This window comes from Ixodes scapularis, unplaced genomic scaffold, assembly GCF_016920785.2.
Source record: "Ixodes scapularis isolate PalLabHiFi unplaced genomic scaffold, ASM1692078v2 PGA_scaffold4__175_contigs__length_147842914, whole genome shotgun sequence".
In the NCBI taxonomy this organism is placed as follows: domain Eukaryota; kingdom Metazoa; phylum Arthropoda; class Arachnida; order Ixodida; family Ixodidae; genus Ixodes; species Ixodes scapularis.
The window spans coordinates 42,114,049-42,127,261 of record NW_024609879.1 but is presented as its reverse complement, the minus strand read 5'-3'; the positions used below and the strand labels follow the sequence as shown (position 1 = coordinate 42,127,261).

Genomic DNA, 13,213 nt, shown 5'->3' with positions numbered 1-13,213 from the left:
TGATGGGTACCACAAGGCATGAAAGAGGTGACTTGCAGCAGCAAGACACTGCAAGCCTTCGCAGCAACTGGCTAGCCAGTGCTGCTCTGTTCTGAACTGCACTGCGTGTCATGCGGAGGGTTTGTGCAAGCTCTCTGGGCGGCGACGCTAGCCACGGTAAGTGCATTCTATGCAGCTTTCTTTTAGGAATATATGTGGCTCGCAGGCCATGTCGTGCCAGCGAAATATGTGCCACCCGAGTGACAGCAGTGCTAGTGGCAAGGCTGCGCTGACAGTAATCATCACTGCGCTGTGTTTTCATTCAATAACTAGTGACAAGGAACCAAATACTCTTGAGAGAGTCTCGGTTGTGCTTTGATGAACTCCAGCTCGCTTATGAACAGGTGGATGGTACAGATGGCTTTTCCTGGTGGACTTGGTGTCCGTGTAACAATGCAACCAGACTTTCTTTCAGTTTGTGGCGTTTTTTCGTTGCGGGTGACTAGCATTCCAGTAGAAAAAGATGCAAAATAGTATAATGTTTGCATTCGTTACCTAAATTAATGGCAAGAACAACTGACCTACATTTCCACCGACTGCATTTCTCGGAGGAATAGCCTGGACTAAAACCTCGCTACACTATGTCGTTCCCTCTTAGCCTGTACAACTCTGCGTCTTCCCTCGATTGTCTTGTGTGGCTGCTTCTGTGTCTGCCTAGGCACTCGGTTAAAATGGGGAAAGCTGTCTGCGTTGCACAGAACCGCCATAAGAGCCAGCGTGGGCGTAGCTGGGGTAGCCCCCACTATGGCTTCTCCAGCTTGACACAAGTAACATTCCTACCGCTGTCGTGTTAGCAGAAAACAGACCTGCTTAAAACGTACAGTGCACGTAGTACACAATGGAGTGGTTGCTCGGCAATCATTTTCTTGGAAGTGTGAGTTGAGCCCCTTCGAGGCAGTTTGCTTCCGCACCGTGCATTATAATCGGCCCGAGAAGAGAAAACAAGATGAATAACCAGTAGGATTTCTTTGTTCCAAGGCTTCTTGACGCAGAAAAAGGCTAGGGAACCAGTATTGTTGCTTTTTACTACCCCGTGCGAGACTCAAACCCGACATGCAAGGAAGTGGAAAGACCTCTTCCTTTCTGCTTTCTTGTGCCTTGGGTTGTAGTTGTGTTCACAATTCACAGCTCGCCTGCATGCCTACTCTTTTGTTCACTGTGTTACTGAAGTTTTTTGTCGTTGGTGTCCCAGATTGGCTTCATGGATGCCCAGAAATACTGAAGGCGCTTGACGTCATTGGCTCATCTGTATTGTTTTTCCCGGTACCACGGCATGGAAGGAGCTGGCCTCCCTCCCTTCCATCAGCTGCGATATACTACAAGCACTGGGCTACAGCTGCAGCTAGCCCATGGGTACCGTTCTGCGTCCTGTACTGCATCTAGTTTGAAAGGCAGGTGTGGTCTTTATGGGCTCTGTCACTATGTGCATTTTCTGCAGCTTTTTCGGGGCAACTTCATATTAAGATTCAATACGGACTCGAGTGAGAGGGGGGCATTCTGAGAAAACCAGCCTCTTTGTTAAACCATTGGGACTGGTATTATATCTATAGAGTTTATTTACACCTTACGTTATGTATTTTTTCATTTATTTTAATTTTACTAGTTACTTATACTTCAATCTGACACGACAGCCACCAAAAATGGGGAAAGGACAAAAATGTTGACATATTGGCCTATTTTTTTCTGGCAGTTTGTTTGAAGAGCCAATGTTGGGTGGGGGCAGTCATTCATGTTATTTTTCCCACACGCACGTCCAGCCTATGTTTACGTAAAGCCCCGATTGCCCCTTAGCAACAAAAATAATTTATGCGACAGACTAGGCGGCAGCATTGTGGACGAAAACAGGCCAGATTATATCTGCCATGTTCAAAAACTACATTTGGTGACAGGTTATGAATTCAGTGGCAAGAATGCACACCGCCTGCCAATCACTGCCGTCAGTTGTCGTGACGTCACGTCCTGCTAAGAGACTTGAAACTAGTATATATATTTTTTAAATGGCAGGTTTTGGTTGCTGATGCCACATAGCACGTCAGCACTCTAAGCAATTCTTTTGCTCTTGGCCTCCGGTTTTACCTTGCAAAGTCATGACGGTGTCTGCTTTTGTTTGCGGTATTTCCCATGTGTCGACGTGAGAAGGCAGCGGTTGTATCGCCAAGGAAGTAGCGATCAATCTGCGCATTTGTTCCAGCGGCACAGCGTTTACAAACCGGACTTTGCCCTTCACCGAGGGGAAAGTCTACCGACTGGCCCCACAGTTGGCGAGCATTGTGCAGCCGTGAGCGCGTAACTTGTCCGAATGCTTTCGTCTGTATACAGTGACAAAAGGACTCGCTGAAATGCGAAGTACCATACAGGACCATGCCGTACAGCAAACCACCGATCACTTGCTGCAGCAACTTTGCGTTTTAAGTCGTAATAATAAAGTGTTTTTTAGGCTAAAATCATTTTTTCATACTGCTCAATTATTCGGAATTCTGCACGATCCCCATCAGGTCTGCAATATCGGTCGGTCGCTGTATAATCTTTAAACACAATGGTTACACACCACAGGTACCGGGGACCATGACATCAATGAGCTGGCTTTCACCTTGTCCAAGGCAGCAGCGGAACACTACGGGCGGGACCCTGGATCACTGCACCATGGATGCTGTCCTGTACCCTTCACGGCACTGCGTGTGGCTTAAGTGGCCAAGCAGGGGGTCATTGCATGACTTTTATGAGGCGCCGCTAGCCATTGTAAGTATATTTTGGATACTCATGTCTGGTGATGTACTTTTGTGCTCTACCAGAGAGCACATTTGGTGGCGCTTGAGTCTTGCCAATTACACCATTTTGAAACGGAACACATTTAGTGGTGGCTCGGTGATCTTGCAACAGTGCCTAGACTTGGCGTAAACCTTTTTGTACTTCATTGTCAAGGCTAGTGTACCTTCTGCAATGCCGTTGAAGCCACTTCTGCACGCAAATAAGATAAAAGTCGAAGCCACATGCTCGTGCACAGTGTATGACTACATGTATGCATGGGCACTCGTGCCCATGCGTACCCACTCGCAACATGGAGCAAGTTCATTTCGGCGTCGGCACTCGCTGCATCTTGAGAATCAAGTGTGCACCTGAATGCACTCTCGTCATGCATCATTAGGGAGAGGAGCAAGAGCAGACGACTGGGGTTTTTCCCGCCATAAGGAACGAGAACCGAAAAAAAGGGGATTTTCTGCTAAGAAACTGCGTCCCACGGGCAACAGAATCGGACGCGAGCTGGGCTATTTATTCTGTGAGGCAAGCAATCGACAACCTGTGCTTCATTTTCAAGTTTTCTTTCAGTTTGTTGCTACACAGACATTGAAATACATCAATGGGATAAAGTAAGGTTCAGAACCAACATCAGCTGCCGCGAGATCTCTCACCATCCTTGCGGGGGTGAAAAATTGGGACTTCAGTTGACAAACCTCGCCCGCCCTCCTGTCCATCACCTGACCCCATTCTGCACATGTGGGTATGCGCAAAGGAGCGTGATCATGTGGCTGAAGATGCAGGTGTGACCGGCCCAACGAGCACATAGTTTCCACAGCACTGTCGGCTTAGAGGTGCACGGAAGATACTGTATAAACTGGAATATAGGTCGACCCCTTAATGTACAAGTTGCAAGATGCAAAAAAAGTTTTTATGGCAAGAAAATGCAACCTTACCTTGGTGACAAAATTGTCCAAGTATATGAAAGGACGAGAAAACACGGCCGATTTATTTAATTGTTTTGCACTCAATAAAACAGGAAGTATGCGAGTGTTACTACTCAGATTCCTCGGAGCCTTCGTCCGACGACGAGCTCACTAACACAATTCAAAGGGACGATGCCGTCCCTATGAATTGCGCCCTCGAGAGATCGGAGGCACGAGCAACCTCAACGCCTTTTATACGGATGCTCTCTGACATCACAAGTATCGATCTGGCGCACAGATCCCGAATAAAGTTTGCCGCCTTTGTTTCCAATTCGGGGTACACTGCAGTCCTTCCATGAAATTAAGTTTTCTTCGCCTTGCTGCACGCCGCCGGTTTTTGTCTCTGGTTTTGCCAGTAGCGTATGCTTTTCTCCGATACATTGAACTCTCGCTGCGCTGCAAGATTCCGGTGGATCTCTGCATAGGCGATTGCCTTCCTCTCAAAGGCTACTGTGAACTGTCTTCTACTTCCGCTCAGTATTGCTCCGGGAGCTGCAACGGTAGATGTAACAAACCAAGGAGCACAAGTAAAAGTGAATCGTGACAAGTGGACGAGTGCTAGGCCATTGCAAAGAAAAACAAAATGGCATCTTCAGGCACCCAGTGTTGCGAGATTATTTTTGTTTTTTCCGCTAATAACCGTCATATAATACGAGGGTCGCCTTTTTAGGTCCAATTTCAAGAATAAATTCGACCTATATTCCGGTTTATATGCTAGTTGTGCATAGTACTGTGGAAGCCACAGGCTGGGGAGGGGGGGATTGGCAACTTTTGTCTGAATGTTGAGCGACGAGCATCAAAGGGCCAATTTCCTAGGGGGAGAATGGTGACGTGCGAGTACAAAAATGAGGATCCAAGCGCCATGAGCAAGAGGGGAGTTCCTCCTTTTCCTCCTCTTGAGCTGCTAGAGGTATACTTACGCCCCCATACCTTTGGTAATACTGCACAATTTGTAAGTTGAGGAAAGCTAAGAAGGAAGTTGAAGAATCGATTCATGGCCCCTTTAACATTTACCTACACTAGTTACCTTGCACCATTATATTTTGTTTAAAAAAGCTCTCATCCTCACCCCTCCCATAAGGGATAAAATCAGAAGGGTATACAACGATCTGAATCTAAAGTGCCACGAAACCTATTGCTGGACATTCTTACGGGTTAGTGATCAATTTTTGTATGAATGAGGCCTTACCAGAGCCTTTGCCTCAATAGTGTGTTAAAATGGCAATTTTCTTGTTTGTGAACACAAATTTGTTTTGAAACATAATTTGCTGGACTACCAATGCATGTTTCAAGGTCTCTGTTGTGGTGAATGTTTTGCTGCCTGTTATATTCTTCAATAGCCAGTATCGTTTAAGTTCTAGAACTCTATACTGTAAACTCTCACTTCAGCAAACTTCTAGGGACTCAAGGAAATAGTTCCCTTAACTAGCAGTCCACTAAACTGAATATATTCACTGGAATATGGAACAGCATAGGGCACAGCATGCATCGAGTCAAAAGGGTGAAATGCAGTTTATGGAGTCATGTACATTGATATATACAAAGTGTATTACAGTTACGCTGCTGCCTTTTTCATTTTGAAAATAGTCAATAATTTTCATTTGCACCAGCGCTCTGAAAGCGCATGAAGTAACAAAGTTGCCCAGAGAGTATCTTTTTTTTGCATATCCTCTGGCACGGCTAGTTGCTGTGAGGAAGTCGTACCGCAACGGCACTGTCCACTGGCTTGAAATATTCTGGGCAGAGTCGTTCCCTGTTGGGATTGGTTGCAGCTTCTCTTTCAAGCTTCGACTTTTGCTTCACAAACGTTGACAACGTCGACAGTAGCATCCGATAGTCCTTCGCAACGTTCACTTGCCTTTGGCCGTTGTCCAGACGCTGAAAGTATTTCAATTTGTCTGAGAGACAACCGCTTCCATTTCGTCATACTTATTACGTAAGTGGGCGCACAAACTGCCATTGTTGCCCAAAACTAAAATGGCCGAAAGGAACCAATGATAAAGAAAAAAAAATATGCACCGCATGGTTCGTTTTTGTTTACCGCACCGCTGCTGCAAAGGCGGCGGCGGCCATCAGCTACGCCAGCACTGCAGAGCACAAAACTTCGTTGAACTGATCACAACAGTAATCCTGGGTCCACCGATCAAGTTCGTTGAACTGAAATATTCGCTATTCCGAAATTTGTTTTTCGTAGAGGAAACATTTTTGCATAGAATGCAAAGGAAAACTACCATAGATTTTTTAAAGTTTGTTATTCTGAAATACTTGTTAAACCGACATTTGCTCAAGTGCGAGTTTATTGCACCCAACTACTGTGCGTTGTCCTAAATGTTTGGATAAGGTTCTGTTTCTGTTCACCTAATAGGCACTTTCGTTCTCTGCATACACCATAGGTTTCAAACCGCCCTGAATCGTGGATCAAGCCTTGCAAGATGGAAGTTCTCTTTAGGCCCAGCGCCTCTTGATGGATCAAGTCTTGTACCACATTCCCTCGTGTCTTTCATATAAGTAAATTGTTGGTATTTCTTTTATGACAGTGCGCATTACCTGCCGACCACGTTTTACAGTCGAAACGCAGTGTACCAAAACTTCTTTTATATAGACCCCTTTCTTTGCAAACGCCACCGGGCGGTGCTTCAGTGTTTTTGACGTCTCAGCGAACTTTTGATTCATAACAAAAATGAAAAAAACCCACTTTGACACTGCTGCCTAAAATGTCGATAAAACGTGTAACCACCAATACTCCAGGTGAGCGCCAAAAGAATGAAGAAACGCGAGATATGCTAAAATGTTTCAAATAATTTGTACACCAACTTGCCTCCTCCAAGACATTAAATTGTACAGCCAAATGCCCTCATTAAGTCTCCAACTTTGATGTATGTTGGAGATTATGCTTTCTAGCACTGGTGACCAGAGGTCGGCATTTTAGGTCGCCCTCACTCACCTTCACCCTCACAGCCACACTCACCTAAGCCCCTCACTCACCCTCACCCTCACAGCTACACTCACCTTCAGCCCCTCACTCATCCTCACCCTCACAGTCACACTCACCTTCAGCCCTTCACTCACCCTCACTGAACCTCACGGCCCTCACGCACTCACCGCCCTCACGGCCCTCACGCCCCTCACGCCCCTCACGCCCCTCACGCCCCTCACCGCCCTCACGGCCCTCACGCCCCTCACTCACTCATGGCCCTCACGCCACTCACTGCCCTCACGCCACTCACGGCCCTCACCGCCCTCACGGCCCTCACCGCCCTCACGCCACTCACCGCTTTCACGGCCCTCACCGCCCTCACGGCCCTCACGCACTCATAGCCCTCACGCCACTCACCGCCCTCACCGCCCTCACGGCCCTCACAGCCCTCACCGCCCTCACGCCACTCACGCCACTCACCGCCCTCACGCCACTCACCGCCCTCACGCCACTCACCGCCCTCACGCCACTCACCGCCCTCACGCCCCTCACCGCCCTTGCGGCCCTCACACCCCTCACGCACTCATGGCCCTCACGCCACTCAGGCCAGCTTCGGATGGGGAAATTTCGCCCAGAAACTTTACGTCGCAACACCAGCAACACGGGCCGCCCGCGATCACACGCAGCAACCAATTGCTGCAATTTGCCATCGTCATCATAAAATTTTATTTTTCTTGCACTATTTAGACACAATTACGCGTTATAAACGTGTTTTTATGCATTTAAATCTCGTTAAGAATACTAATGCACATTTCTGAAACAGTTTATTTAAAAAAAAAAAAACGATCGATTTCAAACCAGAACCAAGTCTTTCGGTGTCATTATCACCGGCACGAGGTATTCCGTGAAAATTTTGCGTCCCTGATTGGATGCAGCCGCTTCAAACGTATTCGAATTGCTCCGAGTTGCTTGCTTATTTCGAGCCGGACCCGATCTCAGCAATTCGTGTCGATCTAGGGAAAGCTAGAGAACAACCCGCCATTAACACCAAAATTGCTGAGAAAGATGCTCGATCTGAAGGGTGCCTCACGCACTCACCACCCTCACGCACTCATGGCCCTCACACACCTCATGCATTCACCGCTCTCACGGCCCTCACGCCTCTCATGTCACTGCCCTCACGCACTCTTGGCCCTCACACCACTCACGCACTCACCGCCCTCACACCACTCACGCACTCATGGCCCTCACGGCACTCACCGCCCTCACGCCCCTCACGCACTCATGGCCCTCATACCCCTCACCGCCCTCACCGCTCTCATGGCCCTGACGGCCCTCACCGCCCTCACGGCCCTCACGGCCCTCACCGCCCTCACGGCCCTCACCGCCCTCACGGCCCTCACCGCCCTCACAGCCCTCACGGCCCTCACTCACCCTCACTCACCCTCACACTCATGAATTTTCCTGGTTCAGAAACTCATTCACCCTCACCTCACCTGTGAAGATGAGGGTGAGTGAGGGTGAGTGAGGGCCCTCATGAGTGAGGTTTGCCGAGGTATGCTGGTGACATGAACAAGCTCAACAGGCTTGCAAAGACTGAGCGACCGGAAGTCACTTGGGACACAAGCGGCAGTTCATGTTTGTAAACAGCAAAAGGGTCTAGATGAACGGCTGTACGCTGCCGTTGCCACGGCAGCTTACGCAACCGCAATTTTTACCGAGACGCATGCGGGGAGCTATGTACTTCGCATTGTTTGTGCGTGCCTTATCATCTATCTTGTGGTTTTCTTGTTGAAAACTACAAGTGTCAAAACTAGGGTTGTGCGAATATTCGAAATTTCGAATAGTAGTTCCGAATAATACACTATTCGATATTCGCTTCGAGAAGAACAGCACTATTCGCGTTTTTCAAAGTGTTGATTGCCGCGGGTTGGCCCCGTTGAGTGCGGCCGAGGTGCCCGCAATCTGACGGAGGCTTATTGCGGAGAAGACGCCGTGTAACCGAGCTTTCGGTTGCATGTCAAAAGATCCCCAGGTGGTCGAAATTAATCCTCAGTCCTCCGCTGGGGCGTGCCAGATGCCCGTCGTTGGTTTGGCACGTAAAACCCCCAAATTCGACTTTGGCCCCGTTGAGTGCGCTTCTTACCAAGCACCAGTGCGCTGCGGAGAAGCAATACTCGTGGACGCGAGCTTCGCGGGTGTTGCTACTCCGCAGCGCACCGGTGCTTGGTAAGAAGCGCACTCAATGGGGTAACCAGCCGCGATAAACTTTGACAAGTATGAATATCATAATTGCGTGCTTGGAAGTAAAGCATACATTCATAGCGGGATGGTGCGCCTGTGTCGACTGCATTTGAAAATAAATGAAAACTTTGTGAATGTGTATATCTATATTGCAGTAAAAATTTTAAAATTAAACTGTTATGCAAGAGTATACTATGTTAATTAGAGATGCCCTTACAACCTGCGTTCATCATGCATGATTCATTCTTTTGTGACTCGAGATTAAAGAAAGAATATTTTATACAGCAAGATTTGTAAATTAACTCCATTGGGTATAGTTGGCCATCTCTACAGGATTCATTTTATATCAGACCTGTCGTTTACTTGCCATCCCAAGACACCAGACCTTCTGAGGTCACTGTTCATAAATATAGATAGATTAAACTTAGCTTATAAATGAACAAGTGGAACAACCTTCACAAGTTTGCGCTGGGTTTTCGTCTAAGCATTATGCAATGGTAGTGAAAGGCGTGAAAAAACTATTCGATATTCAAATCGAAAATATTCGGCCAAAACCACTATTCGCTTTGAATTCGCTTCGAACTCAAAATCCACTATTCGCACAAGACTAGTCAAAACTATGTGATAGAAGACAAGGTGCGCCGCACGATGCTTTTCTGTCCACTACTGTTCTGTTAACAGACGGAAAAAAAACCTGACCAACGGAGTCATATACAGCTTCGCTGTAAAATTGCAGTAAAATGCGACGAAAACATGAATAGAACGCGAAGGGGAGAAGCGAGTGACAATTTGAAGCCACCTAATGGCCGCTGTGTCACATGATTTCAAGATCACAGTGCCCATGCGACGGAGGGCAAAAAGGTCTATAGAATTTTAGAAATAAATTGAAGGGATGGCATAAAACCATTTGCAGGGGGGACTGCCTAGCTCGGAGCCCAAGCTACTGTTGCATTGGTAGGAATTTGGCATTCGGAAGATGGTGTGGCTGTAGCTGGCTTCAGTTGCTGCATTGGCATATGCATCTATTGACATTTGGTGACCTTAGCATGCAGAATTTATTGTACAGGAGGAGAGACAGTTGTGACGAGATCAGGAGTATGATTGTACTTGTTTGCAGTGCTTTTCAATGTGGCTGCAGGACATGAAGAGGACTGAATGTGTATGGCCAATATTTTCCAGCACCTAATATTTTGACAAGCCTTGCATGAAAGGTGTTTCTTACAGCAGAGCTGTTAAGGGCTAGTTTCCCCAGAATCATGTCCGGTACCAAACAAATGTCAACACCTGTGGTCGACACAACACTGTTTGCCGCCGTCGCTCATAGATCGCGGCAACATTTCCAGCCTTGGCAACCAGAGAACTGGTTGCTGCCATCGCTGATAGATGGCGGCAACATTTCTTAGGAGGAAGAAGAGCGGGAACGGAACGAGCAGCGATGTGCGCAGCAGCGCGTATGGTTCTGCTATTACCTAAAGTTCCACTGCGTCAAGCGCTTCAGATTCCTTTACGAAAGAAGAGCAGATCGCTCGCCTGAAAAGCCACCACCGAAAACAGAAGCTGCAGCTCCGCTGCTCTTCCTTCTTCACCAGAGTAAAAAGGCTAAATTTCTTTTCTTTTTTTTTTCTTTTTTTATCTGGAACATGGTGCTGAAGTGTCAAACTGCCCCTGATGTTGCGAACAAAAAAAGATGCCACCAGAACATCTCGGTGCTAATAGTCGCCGACAAGGTGGGAAACGCAGGGCCTCTCTTAACGCCCAGCCTCCAGCAAGCACATGTTGCCTTTTGTCATGCTTTGTCTGCGCATGCATTGTTGAGGCTCGCAAGATGCCAAAGCATTGCCAAATGTAGGAGGCTCCTCCCTGCAATTCTTGTTGTCCTACATTTGATCCTCGAGGCACACCCCAGGTTGGTAGAAAAACATGCGATAGTCTATTCAAGACCTGTACACGATTCGGGCAATATGCTAGATATAGTCCCTAACGGAATGAGAACGTATGGGCGTGTCTTGCAAATGCTCGGGCTCAAAGCATTGAAGAATGTATGAAACTCGTGCTAAAGTGAGGGCAACTGAAGCTTCACGCTGCCGTCCTCATCTTGCAAGTTGCTAGTTATTAATCGATTTTAAATGTGGCAATGCTACACCATAGAATAACGGTTTTTACAAAAGTAATTTGTGGTTCATCTTATCAAACGCTTGTTATATATCGAAATGAATATTAACTTGCTTCCAAGAGAGAACAAATGGCACTGTGTATTCAAGCTTACAAAATCCAATTTTTACTGAGCAACTTTCTAAAAAAAAATTGCGTTCAATGGTGCTCTGTTCAAAACGAGTAAAAAGACCCATGTCTGGGTATAAATATCTCAAACACTTCCAAACGAACATACAGTAAGGAAATAGGGCAGTGATTGTCTACCCTAGACATGTCACCAGCCTCCTACACCCAACTCATGTTTACAAAGAAACCAGAGTGCCCCTAGCAGACGCCGCGCGGTGGACGGTGGGCAAGAAGCTCGCCGTCGCCCATAAACAAACCACTGAATTGCGTTGTCGGCGTCGGTGTGAGTCCCCGTGCTCTTTTTCCATTGGAATTGTTTATTCTATGTCCTCCTAACAATGTCTGACTACTTGAGCGGCTTCAGCAAAATTAATGAGGCTCGTTGCACCGCAAAACTGCGTAAATAATGCGACGTGCGGCGATTCATTTCATGTGGACGCCGCAAAATGAGCGCAAAAGCCCAAGTCCCACGATGAGTTATCTCGCTATTTTCAGTCGCGACGTCGCTCGGGCTGTAAAAGCGTAGACCGTAGCTGAGATGGTGGACGTCGATACTGAAAACGGCAAGTAGAATCGGGCATTACAAGTCGGTGACGGCCGCTGGTAGCAATGATCAATATCTTCCTGTATCTACTTACACTTAGCCTGCTTACCCCAACCAACCTTCAAAAGTGTTTTGAGGCCTGCACTTCTTATCCCAATTACCGGGTCAAAACTTGGTTTACGGGCAGCTGTCGTTTGAAAGAGCAGATGACAGTTCGAGTGGATGCGCAATGGAGTGCGGGCAAGAAGCACCGCGTCCCACGTCAACAAACCATTGGAATGTCACGTCAGCTTCTGTGTGAGTTTGCATACTCTTTTTCGTGTTGGAATTGTCGATTCTACGTCCTCATAACAATGCCTTACCACTTTAATCGCCTGAGCAAAATTATCAAGGTTCGTTACGACGCTGAACTTTGCGTAAATAATTTGACGTGCAGCGATTCATTCGCATGAACGCCGCAACCATGATGAGATTCTTCTAGCTATTTTTGGTCGCAACGTTGTTCGTGCTGCAAACGTGTAAAAGGTAGCGGCGATGATTGACGTCAATACTGAAAATAGGAAGCTGGAACACACCAAGCGTAATAAGTCGGCGATGGCCACTGGTACCAATGATCATCTTGTATCCACTGTTTTCACCGAGCCAACTTAAATCTTTTGAGGCTTGCAATTACTTCTTATTACAATCATCGGGTCAAAGATTGGTCTGCGGGCCGCTTTTGTTTGAACGAGCATACGACAAAGAAGTGAAAGCCGTTTACAACTAACTCCCTGTAACGCCGAATTAGAGCGCAGCTCTTGAGGAGGAGGGAAGGGTACCAAGGGGAGGGGTCACGTGACGATGCCGATGACGTCATCAGTAACGATGACGTTGCGGATATTGATGACGATGCAGATGCCGGTGACGTCATCAGTGATGATGACGATGCGGATGCCGGTGACGTCATGGGGGGGTCATGTGACCTTAGAATGACCTTGGGGGTCGATCAGGCGGCCGTGTGAATTTGAAGCCTCGCTGAACCCCCGGGTGTTCCGGACAACTTGGCGGTTTTCTCTCGTTCATGTTGGAACACAACTACATCTGTCGAGCACAAACTTTTGCCAGCATAAGCAATCGTAGTTCGACAGCGTCTGGTTTGCCCTTGTCACGTATACTATCCACGTTTTTGGACGAATGGAGGGGCAGAAACACATGAAAACTGATCTTCAAACCTTTCCAGAGTCTCTTGGTACAGTTCCGTCGCAGCATTTTGACGAGAAGGCGTTTTTTGTCTGGTTTCTCCCAAAAGAATGCAGGAATGCATGTCTCGCACCGCGACTTCTGCCCACCACCCCAGACCGGAAGTGCGCCCGACGCGCCACCACCGTGGCGTGACGTAGGAGAGCCGAGTTCATGTATACCGGTACTACAGTAGACTTTCTCCACAACGATGCAAGAGCTTGATTCCTTAGGCGATATGCATGCTTC

The 13,213-nt window shown here is 47.5% G+C and overlaps 1 long non-coding RNA gene across 1 annotated transcript; it reads left to right on the top strand.

Annotated features, from left to right (window-relative positions):
* The first annotated feature begins 100 nt into the window (after positions 1-100).
* LOC115326198 lies at positions 101-6,378 on the top strand. Its single transcript, XR_005716149.3, has 4 exons — positions 101-156; positions 1,320-1,434; positions 2,593-2,778; positions 6,155-6,378. It is a non-coding gene; the product is annotated as an uncharacterized LOC115326198 (long non-coding RNA).
* The last annotated feature ends 6,835 nt before the right edge of the window (positions 6,379-13,213 follow it).